Raw genomic sequence first — 8,771 nt, forward strand, 5'->3', positions numbered from 1 at the left:
AGATCCTTGCCGGGTAGAGTAATCTTGTTTTAGGTTCTTCCCTTTCATCACTTTAAATATTTTATGCCACTCCTTTCTGGCTTGTAGAGTTTCTGCTGAGAAATCAGCTGTTAACCTTATGGGAGTTCCTTTGTATGTTATTTGTCATTTTTCCCTTGTTGCTTTCAATAATTTTTCTTTGTCTTTAATTTTTGTCAATTTGATTACTATGTCTTGGCATGTTTCTCCTTGGGTTTATCCTTCCTGGGACTCTTTGTGCTTCCTGGACTTGGGTGGCTATTTCCTTTCCCATGTTAGGGAATTTTCTACTATAATCTCTTCAAATATTTTCTCAGGTCCTTTCTCTCTCTCTTCTCCTTCTGGGACCCCTATAATGCAAATGTTGTTTTATTTAGTGCTGTACCACAGGTCTCTTAGGCTGTCTTCATTTCTTTTCATTCTTTTTTCTTTATTCTGTTCTGCAGCAGTGAATTCCAACATTCTGTCTTCCAGGTCACTTATCCTTTCTTCTGCCTCTGTTATTCTGCTATTGATTCCTTCTAGTGTATTTTTCATTTCAGTTATTGTATAGTTCATCTCTGTTTGTTTGTTCTTTAATTCTTCTAAGTGTTTGTTCTTTAATTCTTCTAGGTCTTTGTTAAACATTTCTTGCATCTTCTCGATCTTTGCCTCCATTCTTTTTCCGAGATCCTGGATCATCTTCACTATCATGATTGTGAATTCTTTTTCTGGAAGATTGCCTATCACACCTTCATTTAGTTGTTTTTCTGGGGTTTTATGTTGTTCCTTCATCTGGTACAAAGTCCTCTGCCTTTTCATTTTGTCTATCTTTCTGTGAATGTGGTTTTCCTTCCACAGGCTGCAGAGTTGTATTTCTTTTTGCGTCTGCTCAAGCAAGCATGGTTTTTAAATAAAAAGTTGATTTCTTCAACAAGGGATGATTACATGTTTTTCTCCCTCATTGCAGAAATGCAGCCCATCTCTCAGGAGGGACATACAGATATTGGCAGCCTTGTTTAAAAACAGTAAGCACAGTCTGATAATTCCATCTGCTTCCCCCGAGAAAGAAAAATAATTACATGGCAGTTTCAGTGGCCTTGGATCTCATGTAGGGAATTTCATTAATACATTGTATTCACTTTGAGAAAACATCTGAAGGAAAATTCTTTTAGAGTTTAATGGGAGAGAGTTGGGTATTGGAGTAAGTGGCAGTTTTAGAACATGGCCCCAAGTCTTTTGACACTCTTTTCATGGAGAGGTAATGGTGGGTGGGAGTCCTATGGGCACACTTCTTTTTTTTTTTTTTAATTGAAGTATAGTTGATTTACAATGTTGTGTTAATTTCTGCTGTACATCAAAATGACTTAGTTATACACATATATTCATTCTTATATTATTTTCCATTATGGTTTATCCCAGGAGATTGGTTATAGTTCCCTGTGCTATATAGTAGCAACTTGTTGTCCATGCATTCTAAATGCAATAGTTTGCATCTACTAACCCCAGACTCCCAGTCCATACCCCCAAGCCCCTTCCCTCTTGGCAACCACAAGTCTGTTCTCTATATCTGTGAGTCTGTTTCTGTTTTGTACATAGGTTCATTTGTGCAGTATTTTAGATTCTACATATAAGTGATATATTATGGTATGTGTTTTTCTCTTATTTCACTTAGTATGATAATCTCTAGTTGCAAAAAATATGGAATGCTTCACAGATTTGCGTGTCATCCTTGGGCAGCGGCCATGCTAATCTTCTCTGTATTGTTCCAATTTTAGTGTATGTGCTGCCGAAGCGAGCACTGGGCACACTTCTTGAATCTGGGCAGGCTTATGACTCCTTCAACCAAGAGACTACAGTGGACACAATAGTGAGGCTGGGTCATAAAAGGTAATGCAGCATCAGCCTTACACAGTAGAACACTCAAACTTGGAGCCCTGAGCTGCCATGTAAAAGTCTAACTACCCTGAGAGCATTAGCTGTAGGGAAGTCAAGCCACATAAATAAGACAAGTGCAGTTACTTCCGTTGGCGGTCCCAGGCCCTGAGGCAGCCCAGCCCAAGGGATGAGACCTGAAATCTCAAGGAGGAGAGGTCCACCATCCCTGCTGTGCCCAGTCTGATTCCTGACCCACAAAACCTGTGAACATAATCAAATGGTTGTTTCAAGATGCTGAATTCATTATGCAGCAAAAGTAACTGCAAGAGAGTATGAGGGTCGAAGACATATCAAAATGAATGGGTAGATTCATTATCCAAAAACATTCCAGTCATCTGCAGAATGGAAGTTTACAATACTTTGGAATAGAAGTTTTTCCAAAATAATCTGGAGTCATCTTTGCACTTGTTTTCTATTATAGCTTCAGAGCAATGAAACATATAAAGCCCATCCCTTGCTAATGCTTTCTCTTCAAATTGCTTCTTAATTGTGAAAACCTCTATCTTAGTCATAAGACAGAAGGATAAAGTTAGTCAACCTTGCTGTTCGAACCCCCATTTCAAATTTTATCCCATGAATGCAGATGTGAGTAAACTGCATCCTCAAGCTTCCTAATAAGAGAATGGATTAGCATAATTTCTCAGATGATAATGCTATTTCATGTCTATATGCTTCACAGTTCTAGCAGTAAAAATGCTAATACTATTGCTGACATTTAAAAAGCTAATATGATCCTTATATTTGTTTGTATTTTAAAGCCACAAAAAATAAAATTAACCCCCAACAATGCTCCTGCTTTTTTTTTGTCCTTAAAACAGAGTATATGATAAGGATAATGATAAAGTCCTATAAATATATAAAATGCTCATTAGAATAAGCAAGCTTTGTGATTCTACCATCCTGGAATCCAGGTTCTCAAATTATGGTAAGGTACAAGATATACAAGTAGAAGAATCACCACCCTGGAATGTAGAATTTTTTAAAAAATGTAGTGATGTGGATGGACATACAATCTGTCATACAGAGTGAAGTAAGTCAGAAAGAGAAAAACAAATACCGTGTGCTAACACATATATATGGAATCTAAAAGAGCAGTACTGATGAACCTAGTGTCAGAGCAGGAATAAAGATGCAGACGTAGAGAATGGACTTGAGGGCACAGGGAGGGAAGGGGGAGCTGGGATAAAGTGAGAGAGTAGCACTGACATATATACACTACCAAATGTAAAATGGATGACTAGTGGGAAGCTGCTGCATAGCACAAGGAGATCATCTCGATGCTTTGTGATGACCTAGAGGGATGGAATAGGGAGGGTGGGAGGGAACCTCAACAGGGAAGGGATATGGGGATATATATACACATATAGCTGATTCACTTTGTTGTACTTTGTTGTACAGCAGAAACTAACACAGCAGTGTAAAGCATCTATACTCCAATAAAGATGTGAACTGTATAAAAAACAAATAAATAAGATAAAATTCAGAAAAAGAAAGATGTGAAAAAAAATGTAGAACAGTGCTTCTGTGAATTGTTGAATTCAAGGTATCCATATAGTATTACACAGATATTATGGGAATAATAGAATTTATCATTTTTTCTATTTTTACTATTCAGCTACCAAATGTCATTGAAATGAATAATTCTTTTTATTTTTCCTCCAACTCTATCGAGATATAATTGGCATATAATATTACATAAGTTTACGGTGCACAATGTGATGACTTGATACAAATATGTATTGCTAAATGTTTACCATAATAATAGTAGTTAACACATCCTTCACCTCACATACAGTAATTACCATTTTTTGTTGTTGTTATTATGTTGAGGACATTGAAGATCTACTCTTACTGGGAAAACTGGATAAGCACATGCAGAAGAATTTGACCCTTATCTAACACCACTCAAAAAAATTAACTCAAGATGGATTAAAGACTTAAACATAAGACCTGAAACCCTAAAACTCCTAGAAGAAAACATAGCTGAAAAGCTCCTTGTCATTGGTCTTGGCAGCAATTTCCTGGATATGACACCAAAGGCACAAGCAACAAAAGCAAAAATCAATAGGTGGGACTACATCAAATTTAAAAGCCTTTGCACACAAAAGGAGCAACCAACGAAATGAAAAAGCAACCTACAGAATGGAAGAAAATATTTGCAAACCATATATCTGATAAGTGGTTCCAAAGTACTGAAAGAATTCATACAACTCAGCAAAAACAACAAAAAACCTTATTAAAAAGTAGGCAGAGGAATTGAATAGTTTTCAAAAACAACATACACATGGTCAACAGGTACATGAAAAGGTGCTCCACACCACTAATCATCAGGGAAATGCAAATCAGAACCACAAGATATCACCTCATTACTGTTAGAATGGCCATAGTTAAAAAGACAAGTGATAACAAGTGTTAGCAAAAGGTGTGAAGAAAAGGGAATCCTTTTGCACTGTTGGTGGGAATGCAAACTGGTGCAGCCACTATGGAAAACAGTATGGAGTTTCTTCAAACAATTAAAAAGTAGAACTACCATATGATCCAGCAATCCCACTTCTGGATATATATTCAAAGGAACTGAAATCAGGATCTCATCAAGATATCCATACTCCCATGTTTATTGCTGTATTATTTCACAATAGCCAAGATCTGGAAACAACCTAAGCATACATCAATTGATGAATGGATGAAGAAAATGTGGTGTATATATAAAGGAATACTATTCAGACATGAGAAAGAAGGAAATTCTGCTGTTTGAGACAACTTAGATGAAACTTGAGGGCAGTGTGCTAAGTGAAATAAGTCAGACAGAGTAAAACAAACACTGTATGATCTCACTTATATGTGGAATCTAAAAAAGCCAAACTCAGAAAGCAGAGTCACCAGGAGCTAGGGGGTGGGGGAAATGGGAAAGTACTGGTGAAAGGGTACAAACTTCCAGTTAGAAGATTAACAAGTTCTGGGGGTTTAATGCACAGCATGGTGACTATAACTAATAATACGGTATTATATTTGTATGTTGCTAAGAGAGTAGATCCTAAATATTCTCACCACAAAAAAAGAAATGATAATTATGTAACAGGAGGGAGGTGTTAGCTAACTATTGTGGTAATAATTTTGCAATATATGAATGTATCAAATCAGCACATTGCACACCTTATACAGTGTTGTCAATTATATCTCAATAAAGCTGGGGAAATAAAAAAATCTACTCCCTAAGCAACTTTCAAGTATATAATACAGTATTGTTAACTATAGTCACCATCCTGTACATTACAACATGCCCAGAATGCATTCCTCTTACAACTGTAGTTTGTACCCTTTGAGTAATATCTCCACATTTCTTCTACCAGCCCCTGGTAAACACCATTCTACTGTCTGTTTCTGAGTTTGACTTTTTTTTAAGATTCTGCGTGTGAGATCATACAGTATTTGTCCCTCTTTATTTGACTTATTTCACTTAGCATAATGCCCTCAAGCTTCTGATTATTTTTAAATGATGGAATACAGAGCAGTGTATTTTCTTTCATGAAGGGAACTAAGACATAAACCACACTTCAGGAGTACCTTAGAATGTTTTAGCAAAATACAAAATATGTTTCCAACCCAACTTCTGCAAGTTATTGTTAATCAAGCAGAATAAGACGGACACCAAAGAGAGAAATTGATAATAAGAGAGCATACTTCAGTCAATCGGCAATAGTGTACTTTAATGAACTCTATTATTCATTTTAAGTTAGGTGTTAATTCCTTATTATTATACATATTCACTCAGAGACTATGGAATTGGAAATAGCAGCAGAGGTTCTGACTCCTATAACACTGGGCAAGGGATTCTCTGGGCTTTAGGTTCCCCAAGTGTAGAACAAGGATAACAACAACCACTGGCAGGACTGGGCACAGGGGCCAACACATTGAGAGGCCTACGGGGTGGCATGTAGTCTGCAATCACTGGTATATTATTATTTCACAGGTAGAACCCCTGTGATTGTTTCTTCTGGGGCAGCTAAAGCTACAGGTTTATTCTGTGAAAGACACAACTCATCTGAGGCAATGCATCACAGAGGCATGTGCAGGGATTGATTGAAAGTGATGTGTTTCTTGAGTTTTATAGAACCTACCTACAGCTATGTTATTTTACGTTGAGTTTTGTATAATTTAGAGCATGTCTCTGTTTATATATTTTTTTCTCCTCTTTCTGATTCTTAACAGGTCACCACACACTCCGTCCTCTCTCCTATCTCTCCTTTTTTTTTGGCGGTACGCGGGTCTCTCACTGTTGTGGCCTCTTCCGCTACGGAGCACAGGCTCCGGACGCGCAGGCCCAGCGGCCATGGCCCACGGGCCCAGCCGCTCCGCGGCACGCGGGATCCTCCCGGACCGGGGCACAAACCCACGTCCCCCACATCGGCAGGCGAACCCCCAACCACTGCGCCACCAGGGAAGCCCATCTCCCTCTCTTTTCTTTCCTTCACTACTCTCTCTCTAACACACTCCTACTTTCACTGAACATCTATGGAAAGAAGTAGGAGGCAGCTTTTAGAAGAGGAAATTTTATATCTAACTATATACATACTATATACCTAACTAATCCCCCCCAAAACAAAACACCCTTAAAACAAGAAAATAAACTTTAAAAATTCTATTTCCTTTTATGGTCATTTAAGGGAGAGGCATTTAAAGGAGGAAGGAAAGGCTGGCTCAACTATCACAAAAAAAAAACAGAGGAAGTTAAAGAAATAGAGAAAGCAAATGGGGGGGGCGGTCAGAAAGAAAGAGAACTCAAGAAGAAAACAAAAATCATGGAAAATGGAAAAAGACAAGTGAGGTAGGAAGACAAGAAAAGAGGCAATAAAAGCTCAAGCTCAGCGGGTTCTAAAGACAGCCTTAGTCACGCTGGCCAGAGTACTGGCATGGTGAAAGCAGTGGCCTGAATTCCACCCCTCTCAGGCAAATCACTGAAATCTTTGGGTCAATTTCATTGCCTGTAAAAGGTAGACAAAACCTTTGTCCCTTATAAGTTTAAATTCTCATTTTATTTCTGATACCTTTTCACGTTGTCTTTAAGCAGCTTACAAAATGATTAACCACGGCTTCAAGTTCTTTAACAGCTTTTTATACCCAGCCTTTCAAAATGCCACCCCTGGATTATTCAAATGGAAACTAAGTTAAAATCACATTAATCTCATCAAGCCGGACTAGGTACTGCTTATCCCAGCCTCCATACACAAAGTCGTCATTTTATGGATGTCACTCTTCCACTTTACACACTAAGGGCACACATAAAAACGACACGGGAAAGCCTTCAAATAAACCCAAATAACAACACATTCCCCTTTAACAGAACTCCCAGTTTGTAAGATCAACTAGGGTGAGAGGTCGTGTTCACCCTTATTAGGAAACGGGCACAGTTTAAAGGCTTAATTCGAAGTCTTAGGAAATTACAAAAGAGGTTTCCTTTCCAAGAGAGGTTCCGGCCAGGGGAGGAGCCGGCGACCTTCCTACCCACCCCACCCCGCACTCGGCATCAGATTAGGACTAAGTGGCAGGATTCTGCCGCTGACGTCAAAAGAGGCCGGCTGTTGCGAGGGGCGGAGGGAAGGGCGGGCGACGACGCGACAGCGCAGGGGCGGAAGGCGGGCGGACGGAGAAGGCAGGCGAGCTAGATCCGGCAGCTGGCGGAGGGAGCCGCACGACCGCGGCCACGCGAGGGCAAGACGCGCCGCGCGTGCGCGGGGCGTGGCTCTAGTTCTGCAGTTTTTCCGGTATGTGAGCGTCTCTTCCCGGCCGCCCTCGCGGTCTGGCGGGCTCAGGCCTTCCTAGAAATGATGGGGTTGGCGCTCTCCTCCCTCATGACCGTTGTGAAATCATTACGCCCCCGGAGTCCACGGCAGCCCAGCCAGGTCTTGCACGTGTTCATTGTCCCCGGACCGAGTGCGGTCAAACTTTGTGGAGGTAGCGGGGCCTGGGGCGGGGCGGGGGTGGGGTCTGCAGTCCGGGCACTTGTCTCGCGGGGTGTGGGCCCCAGGCTGACGCCGAGTTGGTTGAAGGGCTTTCCAACTGACCACCCCCTTCGTTCACTTCCCCCACGGTAGAGCCCTCCGGGAAACCCGCCTCTAGATCTGGGATGGCCCTTTAGCAGCTGGAGAAGGGAGTTAACCGCCAGAGTCCTTCCGTAAAAATTGTAAATGCTGTAATAACTACCTAATTAAATTCACTTCCGCAAAGCAGGCAGAATGTTGTGAGGTTCTTTATTGACAAGGGCGAGCAAAGGGCAAGTGATGCTTGGTCTTCGCGTTTAAAAAGTTCCTGAAACTATTGAGGGAATACAGTGGAGCTTTTCCAGCTTGTCTGTTCCCTGCAGCCACCTATTTCTCCCTGAACTCCCTCAGCCCAGGGAAGAGAGAGACCAGGTTGGGATTTACGGGTCTACAGATCCAAAGCAGCTTAGAAGGAATCACATGAACAATGCCTAAAACAGCCCACCTCCAGATCCTTTTTTAAATTGGAAGCTGAGATAGTCCTGCTGGGACTGAATGAATTAATATACACTAGGGATTAAACGTATGTATAAGACTATGTCCGTTATGTTTCTATTCTGAAAATTAGGTATGCACTAGATATTTTTAAACCTAAAGGCAAAACAATTAGTAACCCAGCAGACATCTCCCACTGATTCATGCTTCCCACCTTAAGGAGTAACTGGATTGCTTTTGAGATTCCAGTGATATGTATGAAAACACTGTACATTCTAAAGCAATTATATGTTAGTTCTAAGTAGTTGCTCTCAGGATGTAGGATTTAGATACCTCTGAATTGTTTCCTGATTTGGGAATAGA

This window comes from Mesoplodon mirus (genome assembly GCF_964341445.2).
Source record: "Mesoplodon mirus genome assembly, chromosome: 6".
In the NCBI taxonomy this organism is placed as follows: domain Eukaryota; kingdom Metazoa; phylum Chordata; class Mammalia; order Artiodactyla; family Ziphiidae; genus Mesoplodon; species Mesoplodon mirus.